A 20,015-nucleotide genomic window follows, 5' to 3' on the forward strand; every position below is an offset into this window, starting at 1 on the left:
AATTAAGTAGTGGGAGTCAAACAGGCAAAGAGATATTGCTTGTTTTCTCTATGCTCAATTCACACTGTATAAAGTGGCTAGAGATTTAAACAGTCCAGGCCAAGCGGACTGTTCTGCAACTAACCCAAGCACAGTAAGGACTTTAGTAGTAAATGCTTGTTACCGCTACAACATATACGCTGGTGAATTAAAACTTAAAGGGGAATTCCACCGATTCTGCATTCTTCTACATACGTCATTAATTGAGATGTAAATAAAGTCAATCAGAGTAGGTTGATATTAAACGAGACATTGTAGACAACACTTCTACCTCAGATTTCTTTACAGTGATAGTGATGGGAACACAACACAAATATAGCTTTTATTTACCATTCACAGCCACCAGTGACCTACATGTGTCTTCTGAGTGTTTATGTGTAACGCGGATGATGGTGAAATGGTGAAAAATCTGTTTGGGGACTATTTTGCCTTACAATGCCTTGCAAGTATCTCTCTGCCATGAAGGGATTTTTTTAAAGGCCAAAAACTTTTCTCAAAACTATCACAAATCAATGTTTTAGACATCAGGCAGTACATTAATAACCATTTCATGTAATCACAATGTGAACAACTCTGACTTGCTGAGCTTCTCTTAAATGGAACATTTCACCTCAAGCCATTCTAAATTACTTTGTTTACATCTTCACCTTTTAATCATGTAGAAATTTTGAAAAATGGTTGGAATGCCCTTTAAAAGAGTGTTCACTGATTTCCAAACACGGGAAAAGGTTGCGCTTTTAACTGCTTCGATGTGCAAACAAACAGGAGGCAAAATCACATCATAGGTTTTCTAGGCCACTGCTGAGTGTGCAGCTCACATTCATGCTATGATTCAGCCTCCACATATGCTGCCATTAAAAACTCATAAGAAGGTAGTGAAAAAGTCTATCAACCCATTTTCTTTAAACTTTATGGATAGTTTTGCCACTTGTTCATGCTGACTCCACTGTAGGTTAGACTGACATTCATTCATTACTATTACTCATAATTGTAAAATAAGTAACAATCAAGGCTGAGCAAGCTGTTGCAAAATAATGCGTCATGATGTGAGGCAAAAGTAGTAAACATAATCTGACTCATCAGTATGTTCAGTCGTAAGCAGTTCAGTTTGCTAGCGGTAAAAAATCACTTGTGCTCATTTCTTTTTGCATGAACATCATCAAGACGTCAAGCACCGAAGGTGCTCTTTGTTAGGCCCTGCCACCAGTGGGCTCAACGTTTTATTACACACTCCTATAAGAATAGCCCAGCCAGTTTGAACTAAAGTCCCTGTAGTTACTGAATAATAGGCCTTAGTATGTAATAAGCCTGGGATTTTAAGGGGTTAACCCCTTAAAGTCCAAACTTATTATTCAGTAGTTAATCTTAAAGAGGAAATTCAACCAATTTGCATAATTCCTTCGCGATGTAAACAAAATGGTTTGTTGTAGAGAAAGTTACAGCCTAAGATTTCTTTACAGTGGTGGTGATAGGAACCTTTTGCTGCCTATCACCACCACTAAGAACAATTCTGACTGTAAGTTTCTCTAGAACAGAGCATTTCACACCAAACTATTCTGAATGACTTTGTTTACCTCTTAACCATTTAATTATGTATAAATTTTGAAAAAAACTGGTGGAGTTCCCTTTTAAGACTTGCTTTTCATGCATTCTTCACTACCTTTCACAGTCCATTTATAGTGGTTGTATTTTCCACACGTTTCCCGAAGTAGTCCTACAAGTTCCCAAAGAGATTTGTCCAGGCGATGTCATCACCTGAATTTCCTCCTCCTCAAACCACTCCCTCTGATGAGCAGTGTGCTATTGTCTTCATGAAATATCCTGTCATTATTTTGTGTTTTTCCTCTTTTAAGTGAACAAAGAAGAAGGACAGATCCCTTTAAATAGATCTAAGCAAGTTGTTCAGTGTACAACATGGATTTCTAGGTAATTGAAAGGCCCATATCTTACACTCAGGTCAACCTGTAATATTTGGGTGGTTTAAAGAGCCAAAAATCATAATTCCATTTTTTAAACTCTCTTTACACCTTAGAATTAAACAGGCTGTTTTTGTTCCTTTGCTTTTAAGACTGATATGTGTAAATTACCTCAGTTGTCTGATCGGCTGCCCTGTGTACTGCCTCTTTTAAAAAGCAGTTTTGGCTGAAACACTCTTTATAATTTCAGTGTGAATGGGTGGGGCTAATGTTTGTGCAGCTTAGTGAACATGGACAAGGAAGTGAACTGTATGTAAACTTGTGCAGTTTACATACTGCATAAAAATCTTTTATTAAAAAAAGCAAAGAAAGGTCAGTTTAACACAATATGGGCCCTTTAAGGGGTTAAAATTACTGGGGTTCTTTATTACTTTATTATTATTACTCATATCAGTGACCATTACTAACAGTAATGACCCATTCACATAAAATCACTATAAAGATAAAACATCTTGGGTTTTAATGGCTGTGGATTGTGAGTGATCCTAAAGCCTGATTTGTATCCATGCCATATAGACTTAAAAAACAAGATTGCTTGATAGTGCGTAGAATTATTTCCCATTGTGGATACTATCAAGTTGACATGACTTCACATACTGCAAGTTATGCAATAGAAAAGTACCGTAATTCAGTGTGCACAGTCCCATATAGTCATCAACAATATATTATGTGGTGATTGTGCTATACAGTTGCTCCTTACAGATTTCAGTCTGAAAACATTTTAGCGTTCTCAATAAATCTGGTGGACACGACTCTCCTAGACGTGGCAACATTTATATGCGCTACAAGACATGGTGTATTTGAAGTATGTTGAGTCAGTGGAACTCCCAGTTTTAAAAGTTGTTCTACTGTGTACAAAACCCCAATCAATCCAGCTAAAGATGGACCCCAAAATGGACCTCATAGGATTCCAGAAAAGCATTTTTAAGTTATTTAGGTTGCATAAATGGGGTCATAAGGCAAAATTGTTCGAACTAAAAAGAGGTATGTGAACTGAACTGTATACATTACATCAGAACAGATTTTACCCAGAAGATGATATGGGTCTTTCCAAGCTGAGACAACAGCATGTGCTTAAATAATGCATGTTGTTGGTTAGAACATTGTGACCGTTCAGTCTCTTGTTTCACCTGTGTACAGATGCACCCACACATCTAAGATATCTATTTCTTTCTTTCTCTTTTACATCTGTTTTCCTTCAACATTTGTATAGGCTCCTTGTTGTATATAGGTATATATTCCTTGGTGTATATAGGCATGTATATACTATGTGTTGGTGTCTTGTTGTTTAGTCTGAACTTGGATTGCATCACAAAATTCTTATTCTAGTGAAACAAAACTCTCCTTAATGAGATCATATACAGTAGCTGTTGTGTGAAAGACTGACAAAAGCTGCCACACCCACATTAGCATTCTCAGGCTGCCTCAGAACTGATATGCACTGCAAGTCACCCACAGCAGTACAAAACAGTAGATCTTCACTGATTTCTTGTCTTGACTTGTCTTAGTAGTTCCTAATGAGAACTGGAAGTGGGACTGGACAATACCATGTTTGGCTGTGCAGTGCTGCTTTAATGGGAGCTCATTTTAGGAAACAGTTTAATCCGGGGTGAACATGAGATCCAGAGCTGTTTAAAAGTCAGTAGATAGCATAATAAACCTACTCAGACATTTAGGTGCTTGTTGTGCACAATGATTAGTCAATGATGTGTCAGATACTGCTCAGCTATTTAAGACACGCCCCACTCAGACATATAAGTGGTGAGAGAGTGGATAGATAAGTGGTCTTACATGTTAAATATATAAGAAAACAGGAAAAGTGAAAAGAGTGGCAGGTGGCAACCAATAAGCAGTGTTTAATGGGGCAAGACAGTGGGCATGATGTACTGGTGCCGCCCCTGGCAAGCTGCCATCCTAGGCAATTGCTTCTGTTGTCTATGGCACTCACAAACCACTACTGTTTAGATATGATGAAAAGTTATTGTTGTTTCTGCAGTCTTGCAGGAAGAAGAAAACATCTTTTAAATTTTTGTCATGCCTTTGTCATTTCTTGACGTTGAACCAAATATGAAAAAAAAAAAAGCGGACTTAAACCTGCTAATACAAAATGTAAACCTATTGCAAATGCAGAGGGGAATTCTCAGGGCTTTGTAGGCCTTCAGAGAATGATTTTTGGCAACTGAAAAATACATATCTTTTTTTTTCGTTCATTTTTATTCAGTAGAATCATGCTTTTATTTACACTCTGCACATATTACAGTACTACTCTTATTTCAGTGTTAAGCTTTCGATGGGAGGGTTAAAAGCTTGAAACGTCCAGCGGAAAATGAGCCAATCAGGAATTGTTTTTCTCTGTGGTAACTAGATAGGTATAGCCAAGCGACCTGTTTTATCTTAGAAGAAGAAGGCTTAACATGTTAGATCATCAGCTAAATATGAAGTGACAGAGGAATCAACTAATATGGTTTGATTTCCAATAGGTGAGACCAATTTAATGACATCACTCTAGGCCTTTTTGAAGCCCTAGATACATCACTGACTGCAAATATGAACAGCAGCCTAATCAGTGGGCTGTTACAAACAGAAAACAGTGGTGGCCGCTCTGTGCCAGGGCTCTTTACCGAAAGAGACACTGTTAACCAGCTACGAGGTAAAATGTATGCTAACATGTCTGTCATAAGCTTAAAGTAAAACACAGAATGTTGTTAAGGAGCTTCAAACGTCTGTGATTAATCATGAACTGCCAAAATATTCATGTGAATTGCCATTAGCACAGCCTGAACAAACTACTAGAATCCAATAGGGATGCTAACATTATCGTAGAGGTTAGCATATGTTTTTTTCTTATGTTTTGGCTATGTTTTGACATTTATGGCTCAAATTTAAGTACTAGCTCTAATAGTCATGGTTCACCACTATGTAAATGTAATTCAATACATAAAATAATTAATTATCAGTGCTGGGGTAGTTACCCAAAAAAAAGTAACCCTGTAATGGGATTAGTGTTCTAAGTGTACATCCTATAATATTACTCATTACTTTATCTCTACATTACTCAAATACACATCTGCACCCATAGGGGTAATTCCAGGGGGGGATGGAGGGATTATAGGCCCCCTCATAGTTATAACTCAGCCATATAACCACTCCCACCAAAAACAAAACATTGACCTAGAGTGGGAAACAGAAGTCTCTGGCTACCCCCCAGTACATAAACTACGTAAACTATAATGGGATTCGTTTTCTTATTACATCCTGTAATATTATTTTACTTCCAAATCTACTCCCATACACATCTGCACCCTTAGTTTTGTTTGTACCATCTAGAAATTACAAGGGAAAACCCAGCAGTCCTTCTGTGGCTGTTTCTGCCATTTTATCTACTCTTTTCAGTTAATAATGTGATTTCTGAATGCTGTTGTTGCATTTATTTGGAAATCCAGAAAGCCTAAAATTCAGAGATTTTTTTCAGCTTTTGTCACAAGCTTCCATTTTGCACAAGAACATACCTGAATAGGAATGTCACACACCAGTTACACTTTGTCGTTCATCAGTTAAACAGGTAACACTTTATTTGGACCCTGCTATGTAACATTGACATAAACATATCACGTGAGATCTAATGCTGTCATGAGCTGTCATGATAGATTTTGCTCAGTAATATTATAGTGTCTTATTACCATTACTAATAGTTGTCATGACAGATGGTGTTTGATGTCATGACAGCTTATGTCACATGCTAATTTTTGCTGTGTGCTCTAGTTAGCTGTCATGACATCAAAAATTATGACATCTGCCAAGACAAATAACAGCAATGGTAACGTGACATTGTTATATTACTGGACAAAATTATGACGGCTGCTCATATTCCCAGTCTAAGCACAGTCAACTCTTGCAAGTCACAAAATTCTTCAAAAGTCAGTAACTGTAATGTGATTACAAGAAATGAAACCTTAATACACTTCTTTGATACAGAAAAAAGTAATCACATTATTGTAATGTCACTTTATGCTGTGTTACCTCATAACCCCACTGCTGTCTCCTGAACTAAGCAAACAATTCACCATATCCCAATAACAAAATCTTGCAAATTTGACTATAAAATGGGCAGCTATGTGATTTTCAGTTAATAGCATGTGTGTAACAAAACGCATGCCAGTACAGTCCAATAAAACACTGATACTAAGCTGAACATTCACTACTGAGGCGACTGTTCAGTTCAAAAGACAACACCCACATCCAGTCTTCATTCCTTTTGTATATGTGTTAGTTTATTATGGGGATTGTTTGAACAGTACAGTCATTGTGCAAGAGAGAGGGGGTGGGAAAACATCTACTCTTGGGTGCGAGTTTAAAGAACACTCTCATGCACACTCAATCTGCACACCATGTCCTGTGCCCACCTTGAGTGCATGCAGCAAGCAGCATTGTCATTGACCCCAAATAATGTCACGCTGACTCTGGGTGGGCTTCTTCTTTCTCAGTGTTTTCAACACAAAAAGCCTCCCCCAGGAGAGCAATAGATATCAGTGGAGTTATTTTAGTCCTTCCGTTTGCAGGGAGGAAATGGAATAATAGCAGGAGAGCAGCAAGAGTCACGAGACAGACTCCAGTCTGAGAACTCCGATTTGGAGATTGCATGGAAATTCTCCTCTCCGAGGGCTTGTATTTCATTTTCAAATGGCAAGCATGTATTTATGTTTTTGTTTTATAGGCCGAACAAAACAAAGGCACCTGTTTTGGGGCCTGTTTGGATCATATAGGAGCTGATTGAGCTGCTGTTATGTCAGAGAACTTAGCAACCTTAGAGGATAAGTTCACTGTGATCAAAGTCTTGTGAATGATTTAAAATCAACTAATTGAAACACTGACTAAAACAAAGTCTAAAACTAAATCATGAAGACTAAAGTAGTGGCAAAATAAATGCACAGATGAACAAAAGCACAATAAGACACTAAAATATGACCTTACATAAGACATACCATAAATTACTCTGAGAAATGTCATTCATTTAAGCTATAAAAAATATTCACAAAATGCTAAATGTCACAGTTTCCCATTCCTGGCTCCGCCCTCTCCTGTCTCCTCTCATGTTTTCTCCGTCATCCTAACTTGTCATTGGTATTTTCCCCCTGTGAGTAGTTTGTAATCCTTCCATCCCAAGTTTCTCTGCCTCTTTTGCCTGGTCTTGAGTCAGTTTCCCTGTTTTATTTGTTGTTTCTTTGTAGTGTTTTGTTTTTCAAGAAACTTACAGGGGAATTCCACTGATTTTTAAACATTTTTGCATAATTCAGTGAGATGTAAACAAAGTCATGCAGAGTGGTTTGAAGTGAAGTGCCCCATTCTAGAGAAACTTACAGAGTCTGATTTTCTTACAGTGGTGGTGATAGGTACCAGGGGTTGCAATGCATACAACATTTTATTTTCTATCCAAAATGACCAGTGAACTTAATGTATCTTCTGCATTTTATATGTAATGTTGGTGGTAAAATAGTGCAAATCCAAAGAAATAATTTTTCTTTGGGGAATATTTTGCCTCACAACATGTACCTCTCCAACATGAAATGTATTTAGAAAAAGCATTTTAGACCAAAACCATTTTACAAAACTATCAGGCCATGCATTTTACTATCAGGCCAATACCATTTTATGAGGGAGCTTTTAGAGTCATTAAATGCTTCACACATCTGGTTCCTGTCACCACCACCACCGTGAACAATTCTGACTCAGTAAGTTTCACTAGAACCGAGCATTTCACACCAAACCGCTCTGAATGACTTTGTTTACATCTTATAAACGCAATTGTGCAGAAGTTTTGAAAAATAAAACACAGCTGAATTCATCTTTAAAGCTCATGCCTTCATCTTGCCTCGCCCCCACCATTTTCCAAAACAAGTCAAACTGTTCTTTTTTGTGTGAACATTTGAATATTTCAAGTAAGACTATGGCAGAAGTCAAGCCTGAATATGGTGTGAAGACAGCATTTGGTGTCTTTTTATTTCACCTAGAAGGTAATAGTGAAACTAGTCATAGTTTCCAGTGAAACTTCAGCTAGTCAAAAAAAGACTGAAGTCTAATGTAAGTGAGATCCGTGTGATAAGTGAAAATTAAATTTAGGCTTTGTCCAACTATATGAAAATAAACCATGGGGAGAGTATGCCACACCACCCAGTTTAAGTTTATTTGAAATGTTCTCAATGTTATCCTTTCATTGTTACTATAGTCTGTTTACTCAGTGTACATATAAACATTAAACATAACTGTGCAACCTAAAAAATTATTTTCCATAGAGACCAACAGGACACTTTGAATCTGTTGCCATGGTGAACCATACTAGCCAAAACAAAGTCGGTCACACAACTGAAACTGAAGCTGCATAGCATGTCAATTTTCATCATAGACATATCAGTTAGCACTACTAACTACTAACAACTAACAGTTAATCATCCATTATTAAGATTCGTTTCTGCTTGTTGATTCACCCTATTGGGAATAAGGGGGTGTATTTGGGGAAATTCCACCTCTTTGATGTCGTTGGTACATAGGTCATTTACAGGAGATCTGAGTGAGTCAAACTAAGTGTGACGACACCATGTGGGAAAAATCTGAAGCCCTTGGCATATTAACAGTCAAATACGCTATATCTAATTAGTGAATTCATCTGCTTTAAGGTGCGCTCATTGCTGCTTGTATAATCACCATAGAAAAGCACTAATAGAATGGGATGCTCTGGAGCAGCTGTACAAGGCCAATTCCAAGAGTCAGCTAAAGGGATTTAAAGTTGGCTATTATACAGGCAACCAGGGCAACAGAGGCATTAAATTGCCAGGGGCACCAAAATGTATTTGAATCCCTGCAATATCACAAAGTACTGCAAAGAATAGGCCTATCGTGTTTATGATGAACAATTTGGTAATTTGTCCACAGTTATCATTTTGTTGGGTTAAATTATGTCTTGCGTCTAGGACTTGCGTGTTCTGGACTATTATTTAAGTGAATTATTAAGAATATCATTAAGACAATTCAGGATTTTCATATTAAGAGAACTAGGCTACTTATTACACATAGAATATTTTTGAACACCCGTGTGGTTTCTTGGTATTTTAAGTTTTTGGCTTAATATTTTAGTGATTAATTTGGCCTCATACTTTGTGTTATGTTGTTATTATCAATGAGTTTGCGGGAACAGGGCACCATAAGTGTGCTGCTCAAGGGGACCACATGATATTAATTTGGTCCTGACCAAGCCCCACAGACCTGGTCTATCGAGCAGTGGAACTATATTCTCTGGAGTGATAGAGCACCTCCCAGTACCTTTGGGATGAGGTGGAGTGGTGTTTGAGATTCAGAGCTAACTATTATTATTATTATTGTGTGTGTGTGTGTAAATATATGTTTATATGTGTAACGGATAAGCAGGTGCCTACAAACCTTTAAACATATAGTGTTTAAGATTTGTAGTTTGCAGTTGGCCCTTTATTCATTGCTTTATCTCAACCTAAACCTACATTGTGTATGGAGTAACACATAAATAAACATTTTCTTCTCTGAAACATGGAATCTGTGCAAACGAGAATTGACTGACTGAGCTGGGCCCCAGAGTTCCAATGGACACAGAGACCATTATAGGCCATTTGCTTGCTAATGAACTCTGCATGCACAATGCAGTATTGACCCATTTGCCTTGAATTGAATTTGAACTGAGATATCTGACGTCCGCACAAGAGGCAATTTCGCTTTGAGAATGTTCTGCTGACGTGTAGGGAGACGTGTGGTTTTTATTGCTGATGGTGTTCTTCTCTGCTTCAAATACAAACTGCGACACTTGACAAGCAGCCCTCAGTGTCCGAGTGACAGTTTTCTCACTCGGCTCTCCATCATGAAGAGACATTATTAGTAGTTCTGGCTTTTTCATCCCAAGTGACCAGTGCTGATGGCAATGAGTACAGTCACCGTGCCCATCAGTGTCTTTCTCTCATAAACATGAAGGGCAGAGACAAGCCAGACAGGACCACAAGCTTACACAGGAATGTAAACTTGGCCTTTTGTTTTTTAAGATTACATGAGAGACTGTACTGCTTGCAGGAGAAGAGGTCGTGTAGAGGTTCTGTATGGGTTTTATTGATGCTTACCACATTCTTGTCCATAAATTGACCAGGACCTGCTATTGTGCTGCAGGTGCACATGCCAGCTTTGCAAATTTGGTTTGTTTACATAAACAATTAAAATGCAAACAATGGAGGTGATAAAAATTTTCATTGCATTGGTCTCAAAATGCTGTATTTCCAGTAGGACGTGAAGTGGAAGCGTCAGTAGGTCCTAATGCCGCAGCAATAGCTGTAACTGAACAAGCTTGTTTGAGTAAAGATGTGTTAAAATGTAGAGGGTGACATTCTTGCTTTGATGAAGTAGCCAAAGCAAATCTGAGAATGGTTGTGGAGAATAGAAAGCATTAGCCTAGATGTTGGCAGTGATAGCATTGCATATATAACCATGGTTTAAGGCCACAAAAAGTGGCTATTTCCACCATTTTATCTACTTTTTTCAGTTAATAATGCGATTTCTGAATGCAGGTTTTGCTTTCATTTTGATATGTAAATGACATGATTTAACAAAGTTGAACACTGAGAGATTTTAGTCAGTTTGTGTCACCATTTGTGCAAGAAAACATAAATAACAATAGAAGTCACACATCAGTTGCGCTTTATCGTTATTCTGATTAAACAGGTAACACTTTACTTGAAACCTGCTACATAACATTGACATAATCATATTGCCATGTACATATTATAGCAGATGTAATATGTTGTTCAGTAATGACAGTGTCATGTTGCCATTAACTGTGATTGTCGTGTGTGTTTATATCAAATGCTACTAAAAGTGTTCTCTAGTAAGCCATCATGACACTAAATATTACGATATTTGACATTAAGACAATCAACGGTAATGATAATTTGACACTGTTATGTTACTGGTTATAATCTGACAAATCATATGATCTCTGCCATGACATTTATGACTTTATTATGTTATGTAGCAGGGTTCAGTTTAAATGTTACCATTAAACAAATCAATAATAAGAACATACTGGTCTGAACTGTGAACTGTCCAACAACAAAGGAAGCCTTGTGGATGTTTTACACAGTGATAGAAACACAGCAGCATGGTAAGCATTAATAAAATGATATTACTGTTGCCAATAGGGCCATGCATGTATCTGAGGGTAGATTTAAACAAGCAGCTTTCTTTTTTCATCAGGTTGTTCTATGTTCTGTCAGCTACACATTGCCAAAGTTTCCAAATGTCCCCTTTAATAACTCCTTAAAATCTGCCCCCAGAGTAGTGGGAACTCATTGGGCAATGTAACACGTTTCAGCATATGGAATTGGAGTTTCCTGCCTGTTACTGTGTTTTCTATGACTATATAAAAGATGCACAGTGCTGCCTTTATTGTGGGATGCACTGTGATAGTTTCTGAGCAAGCATACAAGAACACTCAGAATGAAGTTATAATAAAATATGTCTGAGGTGTAAAGTATACAGTTGTATGCAAAAGTTTGAACACTTGTCAAATTAAATATTTTGTTGGTGTATTATGTGACAATAAGTTCCTCAAAGAAGGCATGTACACATAGCATTTTTCTGCAATATTTATTATTTACCAAAAAAGTTGGGACACTGTGCAAAATATAAATAAAAACAAAATGCAATGATGTGCAAATCATTTAAACCTTAAATTTCATTGAAATAGTACAAAGACAACATATCAAATGTTGAAACTGAGAAATTCTATTGTTGTTTGCAAAATATATGCCCATTTTGAATTTTATGCCAACAGCATGTTCCAAAAAAGTTGGGACAGGGCAACAAAAGGCTGGTAAAGTTGTGTAATGCTAAAGAAAACACCAGGTGGTTGATTGGCAACAGGTCAGTAACATGACTGGATATAAAAAAGCATCCCAGAGAGGCTGAGTCTTTCAGAGGTAAAAATGGGGAAGGGTTCACCATTCTGTGAAAGACTGCACGATCAAAGAATAATATTTCTCAACATAAAATAGCAAAGAACTTTGCTTTTCATCATCTACGGTACATAATAACATTAAAAGATTCAGAGAATCTGGAGAAATCTCTGTATGCAAGGGACAAGGCCAAAAACCAGTATTTGCTGGCTGTGATCTTTGGGCCCTCAAGCGACACTTCATTAAAGACAGACATGATTCTGTAGAGGAAATTACTGCATGGGCGCAGAAACACTTCTGAAAACCACTGTTTGTGAACACAGTTCGTCGCTGCATCCACAAATGCAAGTTAAAACTCTAAAACGCAAAGAATAATATGTACATAAACATGATCCAGAAATGCTGCCACCTTCTCTGGGCCTGAGCTCATTTAAAATGGACTGAGGAGAAGTGGAAAAGTGTCCTCTGGTCAGACAAATCAACATTTGAAATTCTTTATGGAAATCATGGACACTGTGTCCTTTGGGCTAAAGACCACTCAGCTTCTTATCAGTGCGCAGTTCAAAAGCCAGTATTCATGATGGTATAGGGGTGCATTAGTGCACATGGCATGGGTGACGTGAACATCTGTGAAGACTCCATTAATGCTGAACGATATATACGTGTTTTGGCAACATGTGCTGCCATCCAGATGACATCCTTTTCAGGGAAAGCCTTGCTTATTTCAGGAAGACTAAGCTGAACCACATTCTGCATGTATTACAGCAGCATTGTTCCATATTAAGAGTCCAGGTGCTAAACTGTCACCACTAAAAACTTCTGGTGCATTATTAAATGAAAAATACAACAGATGAGCCCCCAAACTGTTGAGCAGCTGAATATCAAACAAGAATGGGAAAACATTTCACTTTCAAAACTGCAGCAATTGGTCTCCTCAGTTCCCAAATGCTTAAATTTGAGTGTTGTTAAAAAAAGATGTGATGACACACAGTGGTAAACATTTTGTACTATTTTCCTTTAAAAATATGGTTTATATGATTTGCATATTATTGCATTCTATTTTTATTTACAGTCCCAGCTTTTTTGGAAATGGGGTTGTATTGTTTAGTTAAACATTGGAATAAAAATAAAGGATTTTGTAATATGTTACATTCAGCAAATAAACAGTAATTGTGATTTAAATTTTCAAACGTGTTCTCTGTAGAGGATATGTAGTCATTTTCACTAAACATTTCAACGTAATATGTCATTTGAATGGGGTGCCCAAACTTTTGTCTATGACTATATTACTATGCATTTGTTTACTTGCTTAAAATGGTAGTTTGTGACAAAAAACTAGTAGAAATTAAATTAGATTAAAAGCAGAAAGAGCTGCTTTTTTGCCTTGGCATTAAAAGGTTAACATACAATATGCCCACGGTATGCCCACAAACGCTAGTGCTGGGGAACGTGAGCCATATGGAAATCTGCAGGTGTCCACATTCCTCCAAGGTGAACTATCAGGAGGAGACCTGGCACATGCTTGAATGTTCGCATCAGCGCGTGCCACTGTGCTCATCATTACAACAGATGGTCAACTTCATGGCCTTGCATAGCCAAGTAAGCAGATCAGGGAGAGAGAGCAGAGAGAGAGGAGTGTGAGAAGGCACATTTGCTATCCACTCCTTTCACCCATGTATAGTGGCTGTCAGAAGCACACAATCTCTTAGAGGTATAAGCAGTAGTTTAGGGCCCCTCACTCATGAGATGCGCCCTGAATATGTAAGGTTTTTCTTTTAGTAGTCTGTGTTAGTCAGGATACTGGCTGAAAATGAAGTGTCCTATAAAGGCATCATTGATTAACAAATACTGTAATAATATATTATTTATTTTAAAGATTCTATTTGCTACATACAAACTTAACTACTGTTTTAATGTGTTTACCTTAGCATTTAGTAAATGTATTCCTGATCAAAATTAGTGAAATATTCATTGTTTTTCATTATTACACAGAAATTAATACAATTGGGCTAATTGGGCAGCCCTCAAATGTTCAAAAACAGAAATACAATCAAGCATAAGAGTGAGAAGGCCATACAACTTGAAATCTTAATGAGAATGAAGTTCTGGACAAGATCTTGTAATTAGCAAACAAAAGTAATTTTTCTTGAAATAATGGTGTATTCAGACACTCATGAACTTCAGAGTTTACAACAAGGAAGGTGAAGGTGAACAGCTGACAACAGTCTCTAACAGTCAGAAATACTAGAGGTTACCATGTGACATATGACCAGCCAGTACATTCTCTGAAAGCATGGCAATGCATGGACCAAGCTGGCAAACAATGCACCAATTATAAATATGTCAATAACACTTCAATTTCTACATCATAATGTGATTAAAACTACAACCCCATTTCCAAAAAAGTTGGGACGTTGTGCAAAATGTAAATAAAAACAAAATGCAATGAGTCTTTCAGAAGTAAAGATGAGGAGGGGTTCACAACTCTGTGAAAGACTGCATGAGCAAATAGTGCAACAATTCAAGAATAACATTTCTCAATGTAAAATAGCAAAGAACTTTTGCTTTTCATCATCTACAGTACATAATAACATTAAAAGATTCAGAGAATCTGGAGAAATCTCTGTATGCAAGGGACAAGGCCAAAAACCAGATTCTCTAGTGGAAATCACTGCATGGGCTCAGAAAAACTTAACTGAAACTGAAAACCACTGTCTGTGAAAACAGTTTGTTGCTGCATCCACAAATGCAAATTAAAACTCTAAAATGCAAAGAAGAAACCACATATAAACAGGATCGAGAAATGCTGCCACCTTTTCTGGGCCTAAGCTCATTTAAAATGGACTGGGGGGAGCGGACAAGTGTCCTGTGGTCTGACGAATCAACATTTGAAATTCTTTTTGGAAATCACGGACACTGTGTCCTCCGGTCTAAAGACCACTCAGATTATTATTTGTGCACAGTTCAAAAGCCAGTATTCATGATGATATAGGGGTGCATTAGTGCACATGGCAGGGGTGTCTTGCACATCTGTGAAGGCGTCATTAATGCTGAACGAAATATACAGGTTTTGGCAACATGTGCTGCCATCCAGACAACGTCTTTTTCAGGGAAGGCCTTGCATATTTCAGCAAGACAATGTTAAACCACATACTGCATCCATCTCAACAGCATGGCTTCGCAGATCAAGAATGTGGGTGCTGAACTGGCCTGCCTGCAGTCCAGACCTTTCACCAATAAAAAATGTTTGGCGCATCATGCAACAAAAAATCAGAGAAAGAAGACCCAAGACTGTTGAGAAGCTAGAATCCTACATCAAACAGGAATGGGACAACATTCCTCTCCCAAAACTCCAGCAATTGGTCTCCTCACTTCCTGGACATCTACAGACTGTTGTTAAAAGAAGAGGTGATGCTACACAATGGCAGATATGGACCTATGCGTTGCTGCAATTAAGTTCTAACTGAGTTACTGTTTTTCATGAAATGGTAAAACGTCTCACTTTCAACATCTGATATGTGTTATCTGATCTATTGTGAATAAAATATAGGTCTATTAGATCTGCAAATCATTGCATTCCATTTTTTTTTAACATTTATTTACATTTTACACAGCATCCTAACTTATTTGGAATTGAGGTTGTAATAACGATGTTGCCATTGCAAAAGTTATGGCACATTTTTTATTTTTTCCAATATGTTCTTAGCAAAAACTCAACAAATAAATAGAAACTGTGCAATAAATTTGCGAAAAAATTGCCATATTTAAGTTTCTTCTCTGTAGAGGGTGTGTTAACTTTTTTCACTTCAGCAAAGTATGTAATCTGACCTGGGGTGTTTAAACTTTTGCATACTAAACTTTACAATAACTTATACAATATGGGTTTAAATATTACAAACTACTTGTCAAAAGATATTTTTTAGATGTTTTACTCAACATTTCAAGAACTGTGTGAAAAAGAAGTGAATAAAATGCTAAATAATTCATGATTCATATACATTTTTAATTAATTAATTTACATTCCTTTTTTGTCTGATTATCTGCTTTTTGATCTACACTTTTGAAATATAATGACTTTTGGTTATTAATTTTGTTATTTTGTTATAACTTCATTCTTGACATTATACAGCTTTCTCAGTCATTTCAGAATCATCTACAGCTTTGTTCATCTTTCAGCACACGCTCCTTATTACTGAGTTCAGGTGTTCCAGCCACACTCATTGCTAACAGGTGGATAAAATTAAGCACATAGCCTTGCAGTCTCGATAGACAAACACTGGCAGTAGAATGGGCCATACTGATAAGCTCAGTAACTTTAAACATGGCACTGTCATAGGATGCCACCTTTGGTACAACTCAGTTTGTGAAATTTCTGTCCTGCTAGATCTGCCCCTGTCAACTGTAAGTGCTATTATTGTGAAATGGAAGCACCTCAGAGCCTCAATAGCTTAGCTACAAAGCAGCAGGCCACGCAAATTCACAGAGTGGGGCCGCTGAGCGCTGAAGCACACAGTTCCTATCCTCTGCTGAATCACTCATTAAAGAGTTCAGAATTGCCTGGACAAGTTCTGGAAGCCACATCAGCAAATAAACTGTATGTTAGGAGCTTCACGGAATGGGTTTCCATGGCCAAGCAGCTACACACAAGCCTAAGATCAAAATGCACAATGCCAAGCATACTGGACCATCTCTATCTGGCAGTCTGAAGGACAAGGTTTGGCAAATGCCAGGAGAATGTTGCCTGCCTGGCTGCATTGTGCCAATTGTAAAGTTTGGTGGAAGAGGGATAATGCTATGGGGGTGTTTTCAGGGGTTGGTCTAGGCCCCTTAGTTCCAGTGAAGGGAAATCTTAATGCTTCAGTATACCAAGACATTTTGGACAATAGTATGCTTCCAACTTTGTGGGAACAGTTTGGGGAAGACCCTTTTCTGTTCCAGCATGACTGAGCCCCAGTGCATAAAGCAAGGTCCATAAAGGCACAGTTGGGTGTGGAAGAACTTGACTGGCCCGCACATAGCCCTGACCTCAACCCCATGGAACAACCCCATGAGCTACAATGGAGATTGTGAGCCAGGCCCTCTTGTGCAACATCAGTGTCTGACCTCACAAATGCTCTTCTGAACAAATGGGCAAAAATTCCCACAGAGACACTTTTAAAATCTTGTAGAAAGCTTCCCAGAAGAGCAGAAGCTGTTATAGCTGCAAAGGGGGGACCAACTTCATATTAATGCCTATAGATTTAAAATGGGATTTCACAAAAGTACACAAAAGTAGGTGTAATGTGTAGGTGTCCCAATACTTTTGTCCATATAGTGTATGTGATGATGCACATGGCTAGCATATTAGAATCACTTTATACAACTGCCTGTAACTGTGATTCCAGACTTTTGAATAGCCGTTTCAAACCTTTGAATGGTAGTGCACATTGTTCACACATGACAAATTTGCCAGTTGTTGAACACCCAAATGCAAACAACTGGTAGTTGCGATTATTTTGGATTGAGGTAACCCTCTACATCATAGATCACATCATAATGCTTAAAAAATGCAGGGCAGTCTAGTGTTTACAGTAAGGTGAGCTCAGCATTGCTGTTCCACATTTCTTTGAGCATTCTATAATTGATGGATTTCTGAGTTGTTTTTCTACACTTACTCTGGCCTCTTTCTCCCTCTGGGTGAGTAACTCAGACATGCCGTGCCTGGTTGTTTACCAGATTTGGTTGCAAAAGGCTCCGGCCTTGCGGTGTGTTTTGCATCTTTGTACAGAGAGCATGAGAACCAAGCAGAGCTGTCCAGTAGCAGAAAAAAAAAGTTTCCATAGCTGGTGGTGATGACAAAGAGAGAGAGTGGCAGTTTTAAAGTGAAATCTCCGTCACTTCCTTCCTGTTTCCTTTGTTTTCACATCTCCGGCAAGCCTCAATCCACTAGTCACCCACAAAGATCCCTCAAAATAGACTTCACAAAAGGCAGGAGAGATACTGTGAATATATATGAAAGCAATTCTGAAAGAGAGAGACAGTAACCTTCTGCACATCTAGCAACAGACAGCTGCTTATGCTAAAAGTAAAGCTACTTAAAAAGGCTAACATCCCTCAGTGTGATACAGTGGTATATGACCGTCTGTCTATTATCTCTTAACAGGTCTGTCTACTAAGTAACTAGTGAACCTCGTCTTGCTGGGAACTCATGCATGAATAGCATTTAGCTAGCACGGGATATCAGAGAAATGCTGTATTTCAAGTTGAACATGAAATGGAACAAAACCACATGAAGTTCAAAACACTCATCTATGAGCTGCACATGTGCAGAGTCAACAAGATCTCACCCTTACAAATCTGCAGGAATGTCCACTAACAAACTCATAGTGAAGGCTGTAAATGGCTAGTGCATAAAGGGCCCATATCATAGAAAATTGAATTTTCCTAACTTTTATTTCAAATAAAAGAGTTTCATGTAATATGTAAACACTGTTAAAGTTTCAGAATCTACCATTCACTTCCCTGTCTATACAGTGTATATACAGAAACAGCCTGCGTTTAACTCATTATTTTTGTGATGTCACTATAACCAGTGTTTTTGCATGTATCTGTCTATGCCCTACATTAGTTTAGCCCCACCCATTCGTGCTTTTTCCAGCCAGACTGCTTTTTAAATGAGCCACAATGCAGGACAAGTAATCAGAATAGAGCTCATTTACATAAAAATCTTGAAGTGCCCATATGCTACATTTTTCTTGTTTTTTTTGTTTTCTTATGAGGTCCACTTATCACATTTATGTGGTTATATGTACCAAAAACAGACATCATTTATTTTTGCATTACCATTTTCCAATTTCTCTTTATTCTTTACAATTAAAACTAATAAATAGACTGTTTTCGTTCCAGAAGCTTTAAGACTGATATATGTGTATCATGTCTGTTCTGATAAGCTTAATAATAAGATAAGGTTTGTACTGTGCCTCATTCAAAAGCACTCCAAGCTGAAACACTTCTCATAACTTCATGTTTAATGGGAAGGGCTAAACTGTTGTATGCGGAATTGCTGCTTTTATCTAAATACATTGGTTTTCGTGACATGACAAAAACAATTAAGTAAAAATAGGTTGTTTTTGCAGCTTAGTGGTTGGGGGGGCAGTAAATTCACAGCACCAAAAACAACAGGGATAAAGAGAGGCTGAAAAATGGTCATATAAAAATGAATTATGACTGTTTTCAATACAAATAAAACACAAACTTTATAAGTGGATCTTATATAATGCAAGAGAAATGTATGATATGGGCTCTGTACTGAAAAAGAGCATCAAATTTACTTGATTTGAATTTCCACATGAATAAAATATATGACATCAAGACAAATTGCCAAAAGTAAACAGAAAGACAAAACTGCATTGCTGTAGTATATTTTATTCATGTGGAAATGAGGTACACATTTCAATCAAGTAAATTCAGCAAATGAATAATGTGCTGTTAGGTTTTCTGAGTAACTTGTTCACAGGAGAGCCAGCAAAATAGAACAAAAATAGATTGGCACAGTGAAGTTGCTGACTTAGCTAAAGAGCATGGTTTAAGTTGAACCTTCGACCTCCACCTGTCAGATCTACACATGCTTCAGCCTCACCTGCTCTCTCAGGAGCTCTGCACGGTTGGAATTCCACTGAAACCTCTCTGGCAGACACCTCTGGCATTCACATTATGGGTGGGAAGCACAGGCATTCATATGGATGTACACATCAGTGTGGAAGGGAAAGACATTAAGCTAGCAATATGTTTAGTATTTTGTCTTATTATTCTTATGATGCTCCAGATTTTTCTACAGCAAGCACCTGCTTGCCACCGTCTGAACACTTCCAAATAACTGCCTGTTAGCACGTACTAACTGCTTCACCTGAGGCTCTTTGCACGCATGAATGAATGAGTAGGTGTCTTCTTTTGTGAAGATCACGAGTTGCCGATTCTTAATAACAAGCAACAGGCTGAACTGAGTTCATCTGAGAACAGAATGTAATCCTAAATGCGTAGGGTGTGATGAGGTAAACAAATT

Source organism: Colossoma macropomum, unplaced genomic scaffold (genome assembly GCF_904425465.1).
Source record: "Colossoma macropomum unplaced genomic scaffold, Colossoma_macropomum, whole genome shotgun sequence".
Lineage (NCBI taxonomy): Eukaryota > Metazoa > Chordata > Actinopteri > Characiformes > Serrasalmidae > Colossoma > Colossoma macropomum.